The sequence below is a fragment of the Suricata suricatta genome, chromosome 1 (assembly GCF_006229205.1).
Source record: "Suricata suricatta isolate VVHF042 chromosome 1, meerkat_22Aug2017_6uvM2_HiC, whole genome shotgun sequence".
Lineage (NCBI taxonomy): Eukaryota > Metazoa > Chordata > Mammalia > Carnivora > Herpestidae > Suricata > Suricata suricatta.
In genome coordinates, this window is record NC_043700.1 from 10,450,782 (window position 1) to 10,476,444 (window position 25,663).

Genomic DNA, 25,663 nt, shown 5'->3' on the forward strand with positions numbered 1-25,663 from the left:
TAAATATAAACTTCAGACTCTATGATGTCAGGAAAAGTGGGGATTAATAATAAAGTTTTTGGTAAAAGGTAGTTTGGGAATTTAAATTTTTACATGTTTACAAACTTTCCAAAAGCTAAAATAGTATTTAAGATAATTGTTAATTATATTATATTGACATTTATCAATAAAACATGGGTATAATTTTCTTGTGGGATATATCCACACCTATTTAAAGTTCTTATAAGGTCAAGAATATATGGATTATTTTTAGAATAATAATGAATGAAACCACAAAAGCAGTAAACAATTCAAATCATATAACTTGATTTTTTTTAATTTTAAAGTTTTATTTTTTTTAATTTTCTTTTTGAGAGCGAGCGAGAGAGAGAGAGAGTGTGTGCCCAACAAGCCAGTAGGGAATGAGCAGAGAGATCATTAGAGACAATCCCACGTAGGCTGTGCACCATCAGCACAGAGCCCAACACGGAGCTTGAACCTACAAACTGTGAGGTCATGATCTGAGCTGAAATCAGGAGTCAGATGCTCAACCGACTGAGCCTCCCCGGTGCCCCCAAGTCCTAGAACTTCACTCTTACAGGTCGTGTGGGGCGTGTTGTCTATGTTACAGAAGAAGGAACTGAGTAGTTCAGGGATCCCAGTGACCCGTACCGGGTCTGTTGTCAGGCAGAAGGGAATTTTTCTCACTCCCAGGTTTGACACCTCACACTGTGGAACTGTCTCTTTGTAACTTAATCGTGATATTTATCAGCAATCGAACTCTCAATTTCAATCTATGTGGCTATTTTTGTATGGTCAGTTCCATACTATTGTCATTCCCATCATTACAATCAACTCCCAATCTCATTTAAGTGAAATTAGATTGCATCAAATCGCAATTTTAGTTATTCCAAACGATGTAATAGAACATATGATAAAGGTTGCAATAACTGTTGTTTGACAGGCTTTCAAGCATTATCTGTTGTTTGTATGAATCATATTAACAGAATGGCGCAAGGTTAAAAGAGCTTAAGACGAACGTGAGAAGATTATTTATGTGCTCTCTCCTGGGCGGCACTGAGAAAGGAATGTGAGTGTCAGGATCTCAGCAGCATCGTGAGACTCTAGTTCAGAGAGAAGGGAAGAAGGGAGTGAAGAAGCAGCCTGTGGTAGCATCAGATGAAAGGCGGCGGATCTCCATCCCTATTTCCACAGATGGTTGTCCAGGGACAAAGCAGGGAGCCCCAACTAATTTCGTCTTCTTCCAGACATAGTGCCAGGCTGGGAGAGGAAGGCGCCGCTGGCTGAGTGCTTGGTCCTTGACCCAGGGAGAGCCAGGTACCCTAGCCCAAACGACATCCTGCATCCTGCACCTCATTCCTGTTCCCTCACTGTCATGCTTTCTGGCAAGAGAAAATATCAAGTCCACCTGGCTGTGTAGTGGAACCGTGGTCACAGTGAGCAGGAAAGGTGATGACAACCGAGGTGCGCTCTCCCAGAACAAATAGGGTGTCTGAGTGAAACTGCCCCCTTTAGCCATACAACTTTCCAGAACCAAAACCAAATGGACAGCATAAAGAACGTCTTGAGCGAATTGTAGAGGTAAAGTAAAGACATCTCAGAATCGATGCATCTGGAGAGAAGGTAATCATTATGGAGGGACAATAAAAGAAGGCTAACAAATGGGATTGTAAAAGGATTCAGAGGTAAAATGCATGAAAATGCTCCTGAAATAAATGAAGAACTGTATTCACAACTTGGCTGTGCGTATGGACCATTATGAAACAATGAAAGCACATGGATGAGAACAGGCTGGAAGAGAGACCAAAAGATTCCGCAGAACGGTAGGGGCTGGCATTTGCAGGAAAGGAGAATGGGAGAGGAGGAACAAGGTTTCTGACTATTTGCTTTGAGGATTTTTAGGACATTTTACTGTGTGTCATGAAATAGAATCATTTTTTTGGCAACTCTTTGAAAAACATCAAAAAACGAATTGGTTTTTCAGTGTTATATTTGGGTGCAGCAGACGTGTATCTGTTGGTTGGACACCATGCTGAGAGACCAAAAATGTTTAAGGTGTACTTTGGTAGCACATTGGGGTTTTTGCTGGGATTTGGGGGTTGTAATACAATGTAGATTACATTGTTATATAGAATGGTCCTTGACTACAATTGTACAGTGGCCGCCTTTGGATTATTGTCATGAAAGATACTACAGAGCTGCCCAAAAAAAGCCAGGATGAGTTTTAGGATAGCTACTCTCCTTAAGGGGAAAATTATAGGAACTGCAGTGATACTAAAACCATAATCTTTGTGGTAATGCATAGCACAGGATTATGTTTCAAATGGAGAATAAATGTAGGAAATAGTTCATTACTTAAAAAAGCTGAGAAAGTCTAAGAAACTCCCTCATGAACACTGCAGGCCATAAATTATTAATGTTTTTTAATTCAACCTTCACAAACACTTAGTGTTTAATAAATTGGACTGGTTCAAAGCATTCACTCTCCTCAACGAGCCCATACCTGAACCCCTGAGAACTGAGTTACCACTAAGGCACAAGAGATTAGGTAGAAAAACCACGATCAGATAAAGATTAACTGCTGGGGGAAAATACGTAATGAACATTTTCCCGGGGATAGGAGACTGAGTTATAATTTACGTAAGCCACAGGTATGTGGCAAGAGTCTGAAAATGTTCAAGATTCAGTGAGAGCCTGATGAATCCAGAATTATACAGTTTTTTTATCTAAGCTACAAAGACCTCTATATTCCTGGCAGACTACCTGACTGTCCCAGAGCACAGAGTTGCCTAGAATTTCCTGCTCAGTTTATTTACTTTTTCATTCCTAATCAAATTAATTATGGCAACAGGATATAAGCATGGGGTCATGGGTGCTAGGACCACCTGTATAGGTAGGATGTGCTTCCTTCATAGAATGGGAGGTCACTGAGGTAGGTAAATTGAACAAAAACATGCGGTATCCTCATTTTCACTGGAATATCAAAAGTTATTTTTAACCCTAGTATTAACTTTGAAGAAGCTAGCCTCCTATGGAACTATGAAAGTCTCAATTCCCATTGCCCAGCTGGGTTGTAATTATCACCCAGGCATCCAAATGCTGCCAGATTTTGCAAACGTAGGAAGTGTCTTCACGGCATTACAAAAATGTAACTCGGAGGATATTGTATTGTGGAGGCATTTTAATCTATGATCATATACTAAAAATAGCTATGTAGTATTGTATTAATATGCCAGTAGTCTCTTAGCAGATTGTATGTGGGACACCATGTCCACCTTCCACGTGGTTATATCCTGAGTACTAACACAGCACCTGATATATGTAGTGAGTATCTTGTAAAAGTTTGTTGAAAAAATGAATGGATTGAGTGGCATTAACTACATGGCCACAACAGAAAATATATATGAGAAAATGGATTAAAAATTCCACTTAAAACAATTTTTTAATGTTTATTTATTTATTTATTTATTTATTTATTTATTTATTTATTTATTTTTTAGAGTGAGAGAGACAGAGTGCAAGCGAGAGAGGGGCAGAGAGAGAGGGAGACAGAGAATCTGAAGCAGGATTCAGGGTCTGAGCTGTCAGCCCAGAGTCTGATGAGGGGTGCCAGCGTTAGAAACATATGATCATGAGCTGAGCCTAAGTTGGACGCTTAACCTACTGAGCCACCCAGATACCTCCCCCCACCTTTATCTTTTTATTTTTATTTATTTATTTATTTATTGCTTTATATACCAGATTTCTTTCTTTATTACTGTTGTTCCTCATATATTCATATTAATTGTAACCTTTTTTTTGGAGGGAATATTTTTATTTATTTATTTATTTATTTATTTATTTATTTATTTAAATTATTATTTTTTATTGACAGCAGGTTTATCCAATTACAACATTTAGAGTATTAACCAATCAGAGTAGACCCAGGACCCAGGACCCTCACATAGGGTGTAACTAGCCTTAAGCAATAACTGATTACCTATAGCTTCTATTTCTAGGCCTGCCCTTAGGAATGTTAAGGGTATTACAAGGGTGGTCCCTCTTGCCTTGGGCAATGTGTGCCCTTCTATTGTCTCAAACTTGCGTCCTTACATTCCCCATTCCCCCCTCTATCTTGTAACTGACCCAATCCTGGGTCAGCTGAGTTACCATTGTACCCCTAAAGCCTGGCATAGCCCTCCTTGGTGTAAGAGGAATTTCTTACCCTGTAAAAGGCATAGGGAAGGAGAGTTTATCCAATTTCCGCCAATCTCCATGGTTAATTTGGTAAGGGTCTCTTTTAGGGTTTCTAACATCTGGTGCTGTCTGGTTTACAAAAGTAAGAACGACAGCCAATTTGTTTCCTCATTTGTCAGGATCCTTGGGCGTATAAGTGCAATACACCTTCATAATTCTTACTAACCTTAGCCAAATTGGTGGGCAGTCTAGCGGCCACTTGAGGACCCCCCCCCATTAGAATCTGGCAGTAAACGAGTAGGCTCCCCTTACCTTTTGCTGTGTTGAAATCCCATGCCTAGATCAGAGGCAATTAATACCAACAGAACATCCTATCAGGAACTTTTGCTGTTTCCCCAGCTTTCTGGGGAAACATTTGCCAGTCTGATGGCAAAGAGGCAGGACAGTTTATTTTACTGGACTGATGATTCCTCAGGCTTCTGCCTTGCTAGACCAGCCAGCTTCCGGGGTGTGGCTGGAGCAGGGCTGGAGATCCCTGGAGTCAGAATCTTTTTGAGGATCAGTTCAAGCTGATGGAATGGATCTGGATCACCTCACCAGGTTAAGAGTTCTTCTGAGTCGGTTCACTTAACTCCAGAGAGATACCTGAAACTTCAATAGGGGCTGACCCCCATCTTTAAATATCATCCTCACAGACTAACAAGCCTGAGATCTAACAACAAATATTCAAAGACACTCAGAACATAACATTTACAGTAGTGCATTGCTGAAACATAGTTTTTCTCTCCAAAAAAACCTCCATTATCAGAGATGGCTAAATTGAGACTAATGCATTGGTGGAATGAGTCCAGTCTTAACAACTCTGGCCTAATTATTTACATAAGCTCAGCAAGAATAAAGATTATTTATGAGGACTTTATAAAGCTTGCTTTGCTGGGTCCTTTTATAAGGAATCTCCAGGTTGAACTTTTAGTAGCCACTCTGGGCCAGAAACCAAACCAAACCAGCACTTTCCATCAGACAGGCCTGCAATACCATTTAAATTGGGCAAACTCCTCTTCCCGAGGCTCCCAACATATGCTGAGGTCCCTGCACCTGCCAGGAAGTGACCTTCTTTACTCACCTGGGAAGGCTGCTGGGAACTCTGTGAGCAAGGTATGCAGCCAACATTTCCATCATGCTTTATGGCTCAAAGTTCCATAAAGTCAAGTCAACCTTAGTTCCTTAAAGCTGTCAGGGCATCTCAGAGCCTATGCCTGACTCTCAAATAGGACATTCCAGCCGAAGCTTTAGTAAAACAACCAGTATTTCCAATGGAGTCCTACTATAAAACGAACAGATTCTTATAGAACTTATGCAAACAATTGTAATGGCCATGAAAGAAAGAATACTCACTGAGTTTTGAATTTCAGATGGTCTAAGTAGAGAGAAAAGATAAATTCTCTAGATTACAAACAAATACTTTATAACATTTCTGTATATCATAAGAGAAAGTTTCTTAATCTGGATAAGCAAACATTAAAGGACCAGCAAGGTTTCCAACAACAAGAGTCACAAAACTATAATTTTTTATATGTTCCTAATTCTTGTTCAGCTTGAATGCACCTTCTAACTCTAGAAGTTTCTACCCATTTTAGTACTAACCTAAAACATGTCAAATACTGCATTTGTCCCAAAACTCTTCTTCACAACTTTCCTTGAAAAAGAAACACATTCTGTGACAAAATTTCAGAAATGGACCATTGCTAAAGATCTGACAAGAGTTCATTATGATGCAATTTGACAAAGACATTTAGTAACACTTAACATTTTGATTACTAAAGGTGTTAAGTAATGATCTTATACCAAAACATTAAAACTTTAGGGACTTCACATACATTTGAGCAGTTGCAGCATTTACCCATACAATATACCTTATACAGCAGTGCTTTTTAAGTAACTTGGCATCCTAAATGAAAAGGCCTAATTGGTCAAAAGACTTCTCTACCATTTGAATACTGGGAAATTTGTTAAAACCTTAGGAAATTACAAAGCACATCCTAAATAGAATCACAAATTGTTATTTAACCAAAGTGGCAATAAAAGATCTTATTTGCCTTTGGGATCCTTTAGCAAAACATAACTTTAACCTCAGAGAAGTTTGAACTAAGAAATCAAAGACCTGATAAAGATAAGACCTAAACCTTTTGTCTTCTTAACAAATGAGAAACCCTTTATTTACATAGTCTTAACAAGAGTAGACTACAGGTCTGGAAAAACTTGTCTTTTGAAAGAGAAAAGCAGAATTTAACCTTATACCAGTCTTCCCCATAAGTGCCCTCCACCATCAACACCACCTCTTTTCCCTCCTCCCTCTTCCCCTCCAACCCTCAGTTCATTTTCAGCATTCAATAGTCTCTCAAGTTTTGCATCTCTCTCTCTCCCCAACTCTCTTTCCCTCTTCCTCTCCCCCAGGTCCTCCATTAGGTTTCTCCTGTTTTCCTGTTAGACCTATGAGTGCAAACATATGGTTTCTGTCCTTCTCTGCCTGACTTATTTCGCTTAGCATGACACCCTCACCTTTATCTTTTTAAACCAACTTGAAGAAGTCAACATACTAAACAAGTTCAAAACTAAAATTTAGAACTCAAGTTAGGGCTGTTGGCATTTTACATATAAATGAAAGATGTTAAACAATTGCATATGTGGTATTTTCTAATTATGTTTGTGCATTTGTTTCCAAGTTATCACATGTGCCTTATTTACATATGGCCTCTTTATAAAGGTTAAAAATATGACTTAAGGAATTAAAATTATCATCAAAATGTACAATTCATTTTGATAAACTGGAATCATTTCAATTTGTATCTCACTTGTTAATGGAGTTACATTTGATAAGTTAAAGAATTAGTAAATCTACAGTGTATTTAAACATATTTGAGAATTCTTATATAATATGTTTTTATTTGTATTCAGTGCCACGATGTTATATTTTGATTAGTGTTAGTAGATGGTTTTACTTAAGTAAAATTATTTTTCTTTATTTATTTTTACAATATTTACATTAAGATTACATGACTTGTTTGGTGTTCTCCCAAAGGATCTGGCCACAGATAGATCATTCACATGCATTGAAAGAGTTTCTTTGTTGAATGAGTCAACCTTAGTGTTGACTTTCATGTCTGCTTGTAGGCTATACAACCATCATCACACATTTAAATTTCTGAAACTCACTATTTTTCATCTGCTATATGTTCTTATGCATAAAACAGGATCCATATTTTATTGCAGAAACTTTGTCTCTTGAGTGAAGGTTAACCATTTTGGGGCTCCTGGCTGACTCAGTTGGAAGAGCATGTGACTCTTGATTTGGGGCTTGTGAGTTCAAGCCCCACATTGGGTGTAGAGGTTACTTAAATATAAAATCTTAAAAAAAAAAAAGCAACAGTTTTATGTAATGTGCCTTTACTCCAAGTTCTCCCTCTGGAATCTCTCTTTGGGCTGAGTTTCCAGTGGAAATTTTTTAGTAATTGGCATTGGCCATCTCGAGAAGGCAGAGAGAGAATGGAGATAATATCTATTGCTACTGTTCTGTTCGTAAGATTCCGTAATCTTACTTTTCACTTGTAAGTAACAAACTCTACATAGATCAGAGATTGCAAAGTCACAATGTCCAAAATCAAAAGTCTCTTCTCTGATTACTTTTCCTTGTTGTCCTGATGGGTAGTAGTATCTTCTGTACCACATCCTATGTCTACTTTGCATTCGCAAAGCACAAGGAGGAAAACTCATTCTTTGTGCAAGATCCAGACACCAGAACATAATGTAGAATCTTTAGGAGAAAAACAAAAAACAGAAATGAAAAACAAAAATGAAACAAAACAAAAAGACCAAAAAAGAAAGAAAGGACTACTAGTTGAAGGGTATGATCATCTGTATACATTTTTAAGGAGGAGCTTTAAAATTATACAAATAATAAAAATTGACATTCTCATAAAACAAGCATTCTGGAAACATATTTAAATTTTTACAAGTACTATTACAGATGAAGACATTATCTAAAGAGTTTTGTTTTCCTGCCATCGCGAGGAGATTCTTAGGTGTAATTCTGAGTTTTATACACTAGGCTGCAGAACATTCCTTTAGAAAGAAATGAGAGAAGGGGAGGGGAGGGAAGGGAAGAAGTAAAAGAAAAACATTAAATAAAAATAATATGCAGAGGAAGAGAAACTTTGGGTTTTATTGAAAACGATAATAAGAAGTCTCATGAAAGTACATTTACAAATGATGAGATGGGGGTGGGGGAGAAGGAAAGTTCAGATATTGTTTTTGTCTGTCTTAATTTAAGAGACAGTCTTAACCTGAGGCAAATGCTGCATTGCTGAAAAGCACAACCAATTATCTTTTTCACCAAAGTGATTTCCACCTGAAAGGGATGAAAATTAGAAAATGAAAAGATGAAAAAAGAGACCACCTTGGGAATATTGTGCCAGAATGCATGTATTTAACTCTCTGGTTTAGTAAATCTGACAGCCAGCTACCATCTGGTAACTACAGTGATGGAAAATAGTCATGTTTACTAAGAATAATGTGTGAACTTCGGAAGTGAGCGTTCATACTTCGTAGAGATCCTTGTGTATCAGTTATATAACCATTTTCTGGTTAAGAGACAAATGATCTGGATTTAAGGGGACCCAGCTCATTTTTGTGATGTTTTGTGATAATATGCAAGAGTGTTCAGGATAAAACATGCTAATAATTTGAAGATGTCGTCCTAAAGACTGTAGTCTTATTATGCAGCTAAGAATATGCATTTGTAATAAAAACCAAATATTGCTCAAAACTGTAAGTAAACACAGACACCTTGTTTTTATAATATGTGTACACATATTTAGACTCCTGAGCTTCCCACCCTCTTTTGAAAAGATCTCTAGATTAAAAAATAATAATAATACATGGAAGAAAATTATGCCCATAAATTCTCCAAATCAGCCTCAGAGCACATCAGGCACACAGGGTTTGAAATTTTGATAGAGCTGTTGACGTGGTGTAAACTGTAGTTGAGGAGATGGCCTTATTCTTTCAGCAGAAAGCATTTTATACCGTTTAAACCACTCTTACCCAGCTTAAAGCATCTTATAAATAAGAAATTATGCAAAGGGAAAATGTATATCTCTCCTCACAATATGCAAGAGCCACAGAACATTAATGTAAAATTAATGAGAAGTTGACAAGGTATCAGAGACACGTGTGTGTCTGCAGTATGTCTCTGATAGCAGTTATGAATCTTGGCTGCCTTACAAAGGAATCTGTAAGTTCCAAAAAATTGAAAGCCTGAAAACTATTTTAGACTTACTACTTTGTCATCTCCAGAAAAGTGACCTGAAAAATCTTTATTTTGAAAGCATTTTATTAATGATTGGAATGTTCAGTCAGTGTTGAAAACCATTGATAAATGCAGTTGTTCTTCATCACCGTAAAAGTTTATAGCTGGAAGCGACCTACGATTCATTTATTCTAATCTACACATCAATATTTAACTCAAATACATTTGGCTCTGCTTATTATTTGTGTGTATAATAAAATGAATATATATGTACATATATATGCATATATGTACATATGAACATGAGTTCACCTAGTGGACATGTCTATATTCATGTGTGTGCATGAATGTGCACATGTGGATGTGCACACACATATACCCATGCTCACTCACTGAAACCGTTCACTACGGTAGATAACAGAAAGCAGATGTAGCTGTAACGTTTTATTGTGCATAAATAATTTAGTTTAATAAAACATATAAACAGTTAACCAGATTTTAAGGCAATATTATTCATAAAGTGCTGGTTTAATGAAAAGATGGACTTATTTATTCCCAATAAAAACAGCAAAGATTGCATTTCTTAGATCTGGCTTTTATTGATTTTATTTTTTTAATGTTTATTTATTTATTTTGAAAGAGAGATAGTTCAAGTGGGAGGAGAGGGGGAGAGAAGGAGAGAGAGAACCCCAAACAGGCTCTGTACTGTCAGCACAGAGCCCGATGTGAGGTTCCATCTCAGGGATCGTGAGGTCATATCTCAGGAACTGTGGGATCATGACCTGAGCCAAAACCAAGATCCAGCACTTAACCAGCTGAGCCATCCAGGCACCCTTCTTTAACTTGGCTTTCAAAGAAGAAAAGTCTTTTTAACTTGGAAGAGGTGAGGCAGTGGAGGCAGTAATGATTGAGGGGAAAGAATGTGTGCTCACAGAAGCGGCATTAAAGTACACTGCTCCAGGGCACCTGGGTGGCTCAGTTGGTTAAACCTCCGGCTTCGGCTCAGGTCATGATCTCACAGTTTGTGGGTTCGAGCCCCGCATTGGGCTCTGTGCTGACAGCTCAGAGCCTGGAGCCTGTGTCAGATTCTGTGTCTCCCTCTTTCTCTGACCCTCCCCTGTTCACGCTGTCTCTCTCGGTCTATCAAAAATAAATAAAAAACAAAAAAAAATTTAAAAAAGTACGTTGCTCCTTGATATATTCAATGAGGATCATATGTAGAAATAAAAATTTATCTCTTAATAAACTTACTTATATATTTATTCTTTCCTTTGACAAATGGTGAATGTTAAGAATATATTAGACCTTGTCATGAAAGGTACCCAAACACAAAAAACGCAAGAAAAAATACCCAATGCAAAGAGAATTTGACACATTGTTAATTACTTTGTTACTTATTTTTAAAATCCACATAATAGTCCTAAAATAACTCCCATTTTAAAAGATGTTTATTTTAAGAGAGAGAGAGAGAGGAAGAATCCCAAGCAGGCTCTGCACTGTCAGTGCAAAGCCCAGCATGAGGCTGGAACTCACAAACCCTAAGATCATAACCTGAGCTGAGATCAAGAGTTGAATGTTTAACCAACTAAGCCCCCCAGGTACCCCGTTTGAGGATAATGTATTATGTTTAAAACCATGAGATGATTTCTTAAAACAATTTATTTTTTTAAAACATCTATTATTTTTGAGAGATGGAGAGAGCATGAGCAGGGGAGGGGCAGAGAAAGAGGGAGACGCAGAATTCAAAGCAGACTCCAGGCTCTGAGCTGTCAGCACAGAGCCCGATACAGGGCTCGAACCCATGGACTGTGAGATCATGACCTGAGTCAAAGTTGGATGCATAATGGGCTGAGGCAGCCAGGCGCCCCAAAACAATTTCTAAAGAATCAGTGGTCGTCCTATTAGTTTGAGTTACAGTTTAAAGAACTATTTTTGAAAAGTTTATGAAGGCATTTATTTTATTCATAAAAAGTCATAGCACTTTTTTGAGAGCTTATTATATTTTAATAATTATTTTCCTTAGTCCTTATTTTTTTGCTTAGTTAATTGTTGTTATTGATACTAAAGGAAGATGTGATTTTCTAATAACCTAATTGGATATTAAAGCATCAAATGAAATCCTAGAGCTGGAAATGAGTGATGAGGTCTGGTTTTTCTTCATCTGGGACAGATGAGAATGTATTCTAGTTTCAGATTTTGTTAGAAGTTTCCTGGGTGATATATGTTTGTTTTGTTTTCCTTTCATTGGGGACTGTCTATCTCTTCTCCCATCCGTGATGCCTTATTGTTAAGGTGTAAATCTTGTCTGTGTCACTTGCTTCCTCTCTTGCCCAGAGATTCATGTCCGAATAGCACTCAGGGAATAATTTCACTCCTTGCTCTTGCACTGAACCACATTCTGCATGCTCATCTCTACGATCCAGTCTCCTGTCTCTGTCCATCCTGCTGTCTTTACCCCTTTTTGTCCCTCCAGAACTCTGTCATTGGCAGGCATTCCGCATCTTGTCTCTTTTAAGACTGACCATACATGCAGTTTTTTGTTTTGTTTTGTTTTGTTTTTTTGCAAACTTCTGCCTACTTAAATTCATCAGAAGCCGTCCCTATTCTCAAAACAAATACGGCTTTTTCTGTGCTTTTCCTGTGGATCTTTTCTCTAAATATACTTGCTTACACAACACACAAATCCACATATACTTGTGTATATTTTCCCTGTTGGAGTGAATGTATATGCTACTTGCTGAGGTGGAATTAATATTTTAGTCACTATTTTAAAAGAGGACCTTGTAGATATAATGTTACCTTAATGTGTGCTTATCAAACTATGCATTTAAGTTTTCCCCCACCCATTTAGGAATTTTCAAGATATGTCTTGACTTCTCTTTGCTGAGCAAGGTAGGAACCAGGGACAGAGTGCTAGGCTTCAGTCTTTCTCCTCCCCGAAGGGTCAGGCAGTGAATACAACAGTTGTGTAATACATGCATTGTATTCTGTATTCCAGGACATCTTTAGTTGCTAATATTGATGACTACTAATCTTCAGTAAGTTTTCATTAGTTACACATTACCCAAATTCCTTGAGCTACAGTTTCATTTCTCTTGTCCGTTTTTTTAAAAGATATTATTTTTATGTAATCTTTATACCCACAGTGGGGCTCAAACTCACAACTCTGAGATCAAGAGTTGCATGCTCTACCCACTGAGCCAGTCTGTGGCCCAATTTTTTTTTCCTTTTGTCCTATTTTTATTTTGATTGGAAAAGTGGACCTGCCTTGGGCTGCCTGGGTGGTTTAGACGGTTAAGCCTCTGACTTCATTCAGGTCATGATCTTGCAGTTCATGAGTTTGAGTCCCTGGTCAGGCTCTGTGCTGACAGCTCAGAGCCTGCAGCCTGCTTCGGGTCCTGCGTCTCCCTATCTCTCGGCCTCTCTCTCTCTCTCTTTCCTTCTCCCTCTTCCCTGTCTCTCTCTCTCTGACCTCAAAAATAAGTAAACTTAAAAAAAATTTTTTAAATAAAAAAAATAAAAGAACTTTGAGGCTTGTAATAAGACAAACCTAAGTACTAGACAGTAAGACATTTAACTGATGATGCATGGAGTTACAGTATTTCAACATAAACCCTAGATGTTCTCCTTTGCCGTTAAATATTCTCTTGTTAATTTGAGAAACATGACATATCTTTAACTTACCCCCATCCTCCAGTGCCATTTCCTTATCTTTAAAATGATAAGATTGGAAAGGTGATATCTTAGACCTCTTTCATCTCTTAAATTTTAATAGTCTGATTTTGTTTTTAACTAATTGTATTTTAGATTCATTTTCAGAATTTAATTTATAGAAACTCAATATTTTTCTTTTTTTGTTGCATTTGACTTCTTTTTCCAACAGAGTGTGATTTGTAAGGTTTTTTTTTTTTTTTTCAAATTTCTCACTAACATTTTCCCTTTTTAAACTTTAGGTGCTTCAATTTGATTTCATTCGAATCCTTGTTTTATTAATTTGTTGTCAACATTGGACAGCACATGGTTCCTTTTAATGTAATTCAATTAAAACTTGACCAGTAACTGATACCTAGCTGCATGACCCCCCTACTCTTTCCTTCTCGGTCCCACCCCCCCATGGCCACCATCTTGGATTTTGTGCTTATCAATCCATTTTTTTTGAAATTTTCTTTGATATATATGTTTACCTAAAAGTATACTGTTTGCTTTCTTATGTTTTAAATTTACTATAAATATTACCCCTTATGTTTTCTTCAGAGACTTACTTTTTTCAGTTACTTTGTCACTCACATTTATTAATGCTTTATATGTAGTGAAAATTTATTTCTTCATTGTTGTTTAATACTTCACTGTGGGAATATGAAGCATTCTACTTTTCGTTACATATGATTTGTTTTTGACATTATTAACAGTGCTGGGTTGAACATTTTTGTGTGTCTTCTGGAATACATATATATATATATATGATATATATTTATATATTTATAATGTATTGTCTTTCATGGGTTCCTGGGTGGTTCATTCTGTTGAATGTGTGATTCTTGATTTCTGCTCAGGTCATGATCCCAGTGTCACAGGATTGAGCTCCATGTCAGGCTCTGCGCTGAGTGTGGGGCCTGCTTGGAATTCTCTCTCTTTTTCTCTTTCTCTCTCTTTCTCCCTCACCCTCTGCCCCTCTTCCCGGCTCATGCTAGTCTCTCTCTAAAATTTTAAAATGTATATATATATATATATATATATATATATATATGTTTATACATATATGTGTATAAACTCTTCCTTTTATACGGCCATATTTCCTCATATATCAACTTTATTTTGGTTTTGCTCAGAATGAATTTCTTAGAAAAAATAGTTATGATTAAAAAGATACAGTCAACTATATAATTTTTCTAAATTAGTCTTATTTGGTTTTTATTTTATTGCTTTAGCATTATGAAGATATCTCTCTTGAGTTTTTGTCACTTCTGTTTCATCCTTTGCTTTATGAATGTTTAAACAAGATCTTTATATTGGGAAGTCCTACTGAGTTCATTTTAGTGTGATGACATTTAAGATATTTCCAGCATCTTTACAAAGTTATCATTGTTCTCTCATGGCTCATTTGACAGTGCAGATATCACCTAATTTAAGTTAACAAAATTCATTTAAGACTATTAAAGTATTTATATCTAAAATACATTCCTTTTTTGAATCCCTGTTGAATAAAGCACTTTTTTTTAAACAACATAGCACTTAACTAAAATTAAATAACCTAATGCCTAGAACCTAATAATCTGATACCAAGCATGTAATGGAATGGTGCAGGAAGTAGTTTTTAAAATGAGGAGCAAAGGAGAAAAGGGTCATTTAAAATAAAGAATTCAGACCAGCATATTTATCAATTATCTTTTGGACACAGTGGAGAAATTGGCCTTAGGGTATTCAGTTTAAAATCTTCCAAAGGTGCTGTTGAATCCCTGAATCCGAGTATACTAAGGGGCTGGTGTCCCAATTAGAGTATTGGAAATGTCAGCAAGCTGAAGGAGATGGCTTCATAGGGTGTGAAAAACACGTGTGCGGGTAGTGCACTTTTAGCAAAGGATTGCTTAGGAGTATTTCAAGAATAATCAAGCTGTTTTCCTAGTTTCCACCTTTTGTTTTCTCTTTTTTTCCCCTGAAGGGATTTACTTGTCCAGTGCCCAGAGGCACTTATTATGAATTGACAGTGGACCAGATCCTGGTGAATTTGTACAGAAATTTAAGTAACTGACAATTCAGAGATAGAGCTGACTACTGAGCCCTTTAGCAATTTCCACACTGATTTTACTTTAAGGAAACATGAAGTCACCAGTTCCTCATGTTTTGAAATTCTTTCTGCTTCCTAAAGGAACATAACTTGATGAAATTTAACATGTTCAATATTTGAAATTCTTTTAATATTTGCCCTTCTTATAATCAAGTGAATGAGTCCTCAGTTTCCAGATCACAACTTCATGAAGGAAAGAATTGCAATTAAGGTAATATCATTGAAAATACACTATTTATAATCATTTCATCTTATAATCACAAAGCCTCATGCACAAAAATACATGTACATGTGAGCGTTTGGAAGGCAAGGTCTCTCCGTGAATCACCAAGACATATTGCTGTCCAGTACTCCAAAGCCTATCATCTTGGGAATGGTACTTAGTTCTCTGAGCTCAGTTCCTTTATCTTATAAATGGATATTATATGAGGATTTAATGACTTAATACATTTCAGTTACTTAGAACACCACCTGGCACATGGTAAAGGCCCAAGTTACTAGTTATTATTTTCTGCATATGGCCATTATTAATATTATACGAATTTGATATTTGATACTTATAAACCCAAACACTTGTCATTTAAAATATTTTTTATCCATTTCTAATTTGAAACTGTAAATGCTGAAAAGAAATTTAATTAACAAGAAGGATAAACCTACCAATTCAAAAGTTTCCTTTGTCTTATTTCATAGGACTAAAAATAAAGATAAATCATTTTAAAGTAACAAAAAGGGGAAGGCTACCTGTTAACACAACTTTATTTCTTTTTGAAAGTCATGGCTGAAATAAGGCAGCAAAAAAGTATTAAGAGTTGAAACAAATTGGTGATTTAAATCAACATTTTTGCAGTTAGTGCCATTTGATACTTAAAAATCTCAAAATAAGCATTATTTTAAAATTTTATTTATTTTTGAGAAACAGCATGAGCAGGGGAGGGTCAGAGAGAGAGGGAGACACAGAATCCAAAGCAGGCTCCAGGCTCTGAGCTAGCCATCAGCACAGAGCCTGACGTGGGGCTCGAACCCACGAACCACGAGATCATGACCTGAACCAAAGCTGGACGCTAAACCTACTGAGCCACCCAGGCGCCCCTCAAAATAAGCATTTATTAAACAAATTAATAATATATATTAGTGCTAATACAAAATAAACAACACATTTATACTTCTCTTAAGCAACAATAAGAAATATTTATAAAACAAAGCTAACTAATTCTTCACAATAAAAAATAAACACATACTATACTTGGAAATGTATCTATGTATCCATATGTCTGGATGCTTTGTAAAAAAATATGAAGATAATTTGAGTAAATTAAAATCATCTAAAATTGTGGATAGGAATATTTAGCTCTTATTAATTTTTGTTTTTTATATGAGAATAGTACCTATTTATTCATTTATAATATTAATTAATTTTAATATTTTATTTAAAAAATTTTAATCTACATCCGAGTTAGCATATAGTGCAACAATGATTTCAAGAGTAGATTCCCTAATACCCCTCACCCATTTAGCCCATCCCCCCTCCCACAACCCCCTCTGTTTGTTCTCCATATTTAAGAGACTCTCCATGTTTTCTCCCCACCCCTGTTTTTATATTATTTTTGCTTCCCTTACGTTCATCTGTTTTGTATCTTAAGTCCTCATATGAGTGAAGTCATATGATATTTGTCTTTCTATGACTGACTAATTTTGCTTAGCATAATACCCTCTGTTTCCATCCACAGAGTTGCAAAAATTACATTTTACAGAAGATTTCAGTTATTAGAGAGAGAATGAATGAGTGAGTGAATGAATGAATAAAAAAATGAATAAATAAATACATTTTTTGGAACCATAGGGAGTGATTTTGCAACAAGCAATTGGAAGGATAAATATGCGTGCTCTCTCTCTCTCTCTCTCAAATAAGTAAACATTAAAAAAGTAAAGATTATGCTACTTTGGATCATATTTTTAGTATCTTTCCTTCCCCAGACTTCAAACCCATAACAATGAATAGATAAATTATAAAAAGTGACAGACAAGGTATGTCTCGGGAACCAAACAAAAAGAGTGATAGAAGCCTGAATGGAGACCTCAGCATCCATGTTAAAGTAGGTCTTGAAGCAGCTGAATTTTCTGATTGAGAGTTTGGCTCATAGACTGTTCAAGATTGTTCCGTATCAGCTGGAGCAGTGAAGGAATGTTGGTGTAGTGATATTTCACAAGAAGTGTAAGAAAGCCATTGATTGGGGCCATGGCTTATAGCATGGGGGGGGAGACAGGCCCACGCTCACAATTAGATGGTGAACCAAATAGTTGGATGGATCATTTGAATCATCAATTTCCCATTATTAACATAGTGCAGGGACACCAAACTGCTGGTGTGAGTTCCGGGTTTGCATTGTGAAACTCAGTGGCCAGATGGCGTTCACTGCATAACCACTGTGCAAGGGTGCCGTGCAGATGATGGCGTGTGATACAAAAAGAGTAGTGAGGGGATGAAACTACTTAAATTTTTACTGTAATTTATGGTTTTAACATGTAAAAACAGCTAAGACTGCAAAAGCTAAATATATCAATAATTAGAGCATTAAGTCAAAATAATCTAGAAGCCTAACACAATTTTAAAGTATGTGTATGTTCCAAACTTAAATATGGACAAACATGTAAAAATGAAAAAAAATTATGGAATATAAACAAATGACATTAAGTAAGAACTGGTGTCTAGAAAAAACAATCAATGCGAAAATGTATGTATTGTGACAGTCAATCCAAAGTAAAATAACAGTAGAATTCTCTGAGCATAAAAATAAATATTGGAGATGCACTAGTAGCTCAGAGCTTTTTTTTTAAATGACTAAATTCATAAATCTTCACATTGAAAATAATGAGCTGGATAAAGGAACTTTTGTATCCTCTTAGGCACACTGCTGTGAACCACAGATTATCTAAAGTTAAGAGATCTTCAAGGCTCTGAGGAAAACGAGAATTAGTGATAAACAAATGAAATGAGATGGAAATAGATTTCTCAGCAATAAAATGGTTTTCAGAAATCAGTATATCAGAGCTTCAAAGACCTGAAGGAAAATATCTATGCACCTAAAATATGTTCTTTACTAAAATATCATTGAAAACTTTGAACCAAATATAAGTTAGGACCGCCCGCAGAGAGTAAGCCAGCAATGACCTTTCCTGAAAGAATTATTCAAGAATATGGCTTAGGTGGGAGAATGTGGAAGGCACGATGAAGTATAAAAATTGCTAAAAAAATGAGGTGTTAGTAAATTTCATCAGCATTTGACAAACTATTAATTCATCTTTATGATAAAAAATAGAACTATTTGGGGCGCCTGGGTGGCTCAGTAGGTTAAGCTGCCAACTTCAGCCCAGGTCATGATTTCATGGTTCGTGGGTTTGAGCCCCGCATCAGGCTCTGTGCTGACAGCTCAGAGCCTGGAGCCTTCTTCAGATTCTGTGTGTCTCTCTCTCTGCTCCTCCCCCACTCCTGCTCTGTCACACTCTCTCAAAATCAAATAAACATTAAAACAAATGGAACTATGACTCAAGCTAAAAAATAATAATCTGGGCCTGGAATTCAGTCTTGCAGGAGTGGAAGTCATAGTTACAGGTAAATTTAGAGCATGAAATGCATTAATTAAGAACCAAATGGGGTGCTTGGGGGGCCTCAGTCAGCTGAGCCTCCGATTCTTGATTTCAGCTTGGGTCATGATCGGAAGGTTGTAGGATCGAGCCCTGAGTTGGGCTTCATGCTTAGCATGGAGCCTGCTTAAGATTCTCCGTCTCTTCTCTTTCTCTCTCTCTACCTCTGCCCCTCTCCCTCACTCATGCTCTCTTTCTCTCTAAAATAAAAATAAATATTTAAAATTAAAAACTTAAAAAAATTAAAAACTTGATTATAACCATGTGGATATTCAAGTCAATAAACCAGAACATAGATTAAATTATATCTAAAGAAATTAGAAATTGTAACTGCAAAAGCACAATATAGTAAGTATAAAACAACACAATGGAGAGGATCAGTTAAGCCAAATAGTAATTCTTTAAGAGAATGTTTTTTAACCAAAAATAAAATCATCAAAAACAAGAATAAAATAATCTGTTAACAGCACTTTATTTCAGCTTTTATTAGAATGAGGTGAATATTCTTCATATTTTTCAAACATTTCAATTACCTACAAATGAATATATCATACATATCACGTTGGTAACTGGAATGAAGGGTAAATAAACATTACTTGTATAACTTGTCACAAGGCTGACTGGGCAGTTTAGACTTCCAGCTCAAGTGCATACGAATCTTCAGTATAATTAATTTTACATTTTCTATATTTTTAATAACAAAATAAAAATTATTATGTCTTTGTGAATCTCCATTCTCTGGGATATCTACTAAAGACGTTCTTCCCAAACAAACCAAATAATAAATAAATAAATAAAGGAGGAAGAATGACCATCCATAGCTCAGTACAGTGCTACATTCTGGTATGAACAGCAATCAAAATATCATGGCAAGTTTCTAGCACTTAACACTAATCACTAAAATATCTAGTACATAAAATTATAATTTTTCATATGCTGGAACACATAGACGATTCTAACAACACAAATACATAAATACAAATACAAATACATAAATATCAACTGTCAACTGTAATTTGTTAACTGGGCCACCTGGGTGGCTCAGTCGGTTAAGCGTCCGGCTCAAGTCATGGTCTCATGGTTTGTGGGTTCAAGCCCCGCATCAGGGTCTGTGCTGACAGCTACCTCAGAGTCTGGAGTCTGCTTCAGATTCTGTGTCTTCCTCTCTCTCTGACCCTCCCTTGCTCGCACTGTCTCTCTGTCTCTCAAAAAAAAAAAATTAAAAAAACATTTAAAATCAATTTTGTCCAAGCCAGACATAGATATAGGTAGAGCTCTAGGTATAGACATAGATATAGATAACATTTAAGGCAATATTTGAGTCTACCACTCTGGTTCAAATATAAATACATGTGGGACATCTGGGAGGCTCAGTCGGTTCAGCGTCCGGCTTCGGCTCAGGTCGTGATCTCACGGTCCCTGAGTTCGAGCCCATGCCAGGCTCTGTGCCGACAGCTAGCTCAGAGCCTGGAGCTGCTTCCGGTTGTCTGTGCTTGTGTGTGTCTCTCTGCAACCCCCACCCCATGCTGTTTCTCTGTCTGTTTCAAACAATAAACATTTAAAAATTAAAATAAAATAGAATAACAAACAAATAAATGCTTATTATTACTTTGGGCCATTCTTCCATAATTTTATCATTGTAGAAATCACATGCCTATTTTATATCTGATTGACTCAGAGATGGTTAAATACAAAGTTTTTAGCCCAAACTACCTTAATTAGCCTACATGTGAAATAAGCCTAGAGTTTCTGAGAAATATCTATTCTTATTAATATGACCTTAATGATACAAAGTCACATGAAGACTAGAGAAATAGACATTTAAAAATTTGAAGCCTGAGGATATCTTTCGCTTCTGATATTTAAATTAATTATGCCTCAAGCAGCACAGCCTTATTCTGATTTGGTGGTGGTAGTAGAGTGATGCAGTGAACTGATTTATAGTATTACTAGTTCAATTACAGTGTTACTAGTTCAGTGTATGTTTATTGACTCACATGGTAAGGTGCCTACAAACAAAATAATCTATGCCATAGGATTTATTTTTAACATAAGCATTTCAAATCACATTAAGGTAATTTATAAATATCATTATGAAGAAAATAAATATGAAGTCCATAATTCTCAATGTGAAAACCAGAAATATACAGTCTCTGAACCCTCAGATGCCAACTCTATTGAATATATGAAACTCGTGATTTAAAGCTACTCGGCGAGAATGATAATGTACTTTTTCTGCTATTTTATTTCAACACATTCTGGCAGCTTTCCATGTTTTAGCAAGGGATCATTTGAGATTTTTTTTCCTTTGCCAAAAAGATAAATATATTGGCGTAGGCTGGAAGAAAGATAAAACACAGTAAAATCATCCAAATGAGGTATGAATACATTCAAAGAATAGGGTGATTTTATGTAGAACAAACAGGTGGTAAAAACAAAATCTGTGTAGCTGTCAGAAGTGATCGTGGACTCATAGTCTATTTTATCTACCAGGAAGGTGAAGGATCCGCGCTTTGCATTATTGCTTCACCTTTAGTATGAGTGGGTTTCTTGGAAATCAAAATTAGAGATTTATTTTTGTAACCAGAGAGGAAGGATCACTACCAGAAAGTCTGGAACCAAAAGCCTGATTGAACATGTTCTGTGTGACCAAAACTTATACAAGGACTGAAGTTATTTAAAGGGATAAAAACACGTACTGTGGGGCACAGATGCTCTATGTAGGTAGAGCCGCCGTAAAGGCTTACAGTAATCACGGTTCCTGAAGACTTTAACGGTTTGAGTATGAAGCAAAATTAAGAAAATTACCGTAAAATCACTGAAAGGGACCAATGTACTTCTCCCCCGTATATATTCTGTAATGTGGGAATATTATCTTTTGTTGGTACAGGGCACCCTTTTTTGAAAGGCTTACTGTTGATATCTCCAAAATTACCCAAAAGGCAGTTGTGCACAAGAACAGCAGGCATTTACAACATTAGAAAACTTTTTAGTATTTTTGCTTTCCACTCCTCTTGACATTTAAGTTGACTAGTGCATCAACTAATCATTAATTTTAGCTAACTTCCCTATTAAGCAGATTTTAAAATAAAAAAAGGAGAATAGGCACACTCTATTTTGCTTATTTTCAGGAACATTGGGAAGTTTCAATCACATTTAACCATACATTTGGGGCCTCAATTTCATTTGCAGATGCGTTATAAAATTAAGTTAATAAATACACATTTTATTAATAGTATATACAATTACCCAATTTTATTGACAATATAATGGCAGACATATGAGATAATCATATTTTAGCAACATTTAAAAAAATAACATGATCCATTATGAAATTCACTGCACTTTTAAGTAGAGATAATTCTAGTCAAAAGTTTAGAGAGCTAAATTTTTATTTTAATTTTCTCTTTCTCTTCACTAAGAATCCATCTACTCTTGCACCCTTGTGATGGTTCAGGTATCTTTCAGGCCTTACTCTTATGAGCAAATAGTCATTTCTCAGGTTACAATCTAATTGATAAATTAATGCACACTTACACTCTTAGTATTTACTAATATCTTTCTTGAAAAAATGTACTTTAATTGTGACAACTCTCCAAATATATATTTCCTGAAATCACAAATTGTGAAACGCTATTGGGTGCACTTTCCACATAAGTGAAACAAAAGGGGTCTTACCCAAATCAAAATAAGGGAGCCTTGTCCCACAGCATATGTTTTAAAGTGAGCAACATTGCCCATATATTCTGGCCTCCTTTACTTGTGCAAATTACCAGGTTTATTAAAAATTATTGTTTTCCAGGCTGAAGCTCTATCAAAATGCTGTCTTTTATAGTTCATTCAGATTCAGTGATTTTTAAGAAATTTTCCAGAATTATACCTCCATATTGTAGTCATATGTCAGATGTTGCCATTAACAAAAGGCTATTTAACAGATCTGATCATAATAGAATATTGTAATTGCACAGAATCTTATTAAAATTGTGCAAGAAATTTGTTCACATCTTCATGGTACCATTAAATATTCTAATATATTTAAATCTACTGTGTAGCTTTTCTGGTTCATCAGGAAATTCAGAAATGCTTGGCAAAAATGCTAAATGTAAATATATATGGCCTAGAGCGAAAGGACAAATGAAATGAAAGATGATGTATATTCCAAACATATGTGTGGTGTTATACTACTTGGTTTTATTTATCTAAAGTGGTGGAGTGAATCAAGGTTTTATAACAGAAGTAATAATAACATCCTTCCTGATCATGTAAGGCATATTAAGAACATTAGCCAGTCTGTAAGCGGTAATTTACAGAGCATTTACCTCCCTTCTTCATGTTTCCAGAACCAGGTCCCTTTTGTCTCACATTTCACATAATATCATTTAGTCGTGGGATAATCACTAACACGATGAATTCTGCATGCCACCGCTGCCTGTGTCTTTCCCAAAAGCATCGCAGATCTCTCTCTCTCCAGTGACAGAATACAGCACTAAGAGCCAGCCCACCCGCTGTGACATCGCGACCCTCTAATCACTGACCAAAGAGTGACTCTCTCAGCTTAACTCTGAGCATCCCCAAAGAGAAAAGTGTTTCCCTCTAATTACAAAATATTCAAGTTTTCCTCGTGTATGCACGGCACTTTCTGTCTGCTCAGTTAATTGTCTAAAACGTCTTCTGTCTAAAACATTTTTGTTCACACATTTTCTGATCCAAATCCTATTCATGTTTTAAGGCTCAGCTGAAGCAGCATCTGTATGAAATTTTCCTAATCCATCTGGAAGGAACTTTGCCCTTCTTCTCCGCCTCTTTTCCACTGGCTATCCCTCAAAAGATATTTACCAGATTTATGCCCCCAGAATACTAAAGATAGATATTTCTATGTATATTTTTCTCCTGTTGTCATTAAGCATTGTCAGGACAAAGTTGCAGATTGTACCATATACCAACTGAATGTTTCCGAGAGGAAGGCAAAGGCATGCCCAGAATTAGGCAGTGAAAATGATCGCTGAAACATGCTTTAGCATTATTTATAACTGTCTGTGCCACATAGTAGGTAGTTGATAAATTTCCACTTTTTTGGATAACATTGCACTTAAAGCCAATTTAGACCCATTCTGAGAAACAAATCTGCCTATGATTCTGTTCCTAATGAGCTTTTCATTCAAAGCTATACCTGCAAGAGGAAATGATAAGTTTCAGATGCTCATGCATTTTTACTTTAGCTAAGTCATTGCCTGGAATTGAGGAGGAAATGGTCAAATGACGAAGCCCCATATTTTTCATTTCTTACACCACAATGATTGTGTGATCGTGGTGGTGATTACAAGGGTATCACCAGGATTTGTGTGGAAGAAATAAAAGTTACCAAATGGTGACACCCCACATTTGTGCTCAATATTTGACTCTTATCTCTAGGTCCTTCTTAATCAGTGCCATACATTACTTGGTTTTGTGCATCAGGTGTGAGGTGGGTGGGGCAGAATAGTCTGGAAGGAGAAAATGTAACAAGTTTTCCACACAGGCTTAGATTTGGAGGCAACGGACCCTGTGAGAAACAAGTATCCTGGATTAATTCTCTGGAAGCTACTTTTATCAATGAGTTTTCTTGGTGGCACTAAAATTTTATTGCCACTAGTTTATGTTTCCTGAATTGTGTCAAGTATCTGCAAATGTAGAAGAAGATATCGGCTCTAATAAATTTCAGTGTCTTAAAAAGTATAAGTTTTCTAATCCCTTGGGAAAACACTTCTAAATTATGTTAGAAAAATTGAATAAAAATCTCATTGAAGTATAGAAATGGATATTTCTAGGTCAAAATGAAGCAAACTGGGTATTGTTTATAACTCCCTCCTCAACCCAATTTAGATTTGTCTTACGATATCCACCCCACTTGGGGAACATGACACTATTTTAAGTGGTTGTTATATACTGTGATTGTTTGACACAAATATTTCATGGGTTATTGCAGACATCTATTGTGATTAAGTTATTGATAAATTTCACATGAGGCTTTGCCAGAATCGCATCACAAATACTAAGTTAGAGCACTATTTATTCCATTCAAGAATGTGCAACTAAATTCTCTGACTGTCCTTAATTGGCTTAGAACTATTCCCTTGGAGAATCTTTAATAGAGATCACTCTGGAGAGAAAACAGGAGAAAATAGGAAGGAGGTCTGTTGGAAGCAACAGTAAGTGCAGTAATGGGGAACTCCCTGTGCACTATTCAGAGGGCTCGTTGGGTAACGATTCCAAGAGGTGGCTGAAAGCCATTCCCTGAAGATGTTCTCAGATGAAACATCTTTATAGGCATGACTGTGCACAGAGAGTTGCACCAGATGTAGAAATTTCACACCATCTGACTGAACATAGACTTATCTCTCAGAGTGTAAATAAACTAACTCAAGAATACTAGCAAATCTGGACCATCCAGATGGCCCTGGCAGACACTTAATTGATAAGACAAGGAAGCAACTATTATTTAGTGAGTTTTCATTCCATTTTATGCCATTTTTTTCAGATATATGATTATTGAATGAGCTGGAGTTTTAGGAAGTGAAATAATGGAATGCTTTTACTTTTTTCTCACACCGCTGTCTTTAAAACATAATAGGGTTTTTCCTACTTTCTCCTCGAGGGTTTTGATAGTTTCCTGTCTCGCATTCAGGTCCTTCAGCCATTTTGAGTTAATTTTTGTGTATGGTGTAAGAGACTGGTCTAGTTTCATTCTTCTGCATGTTGCTGTCCAGTTCTCC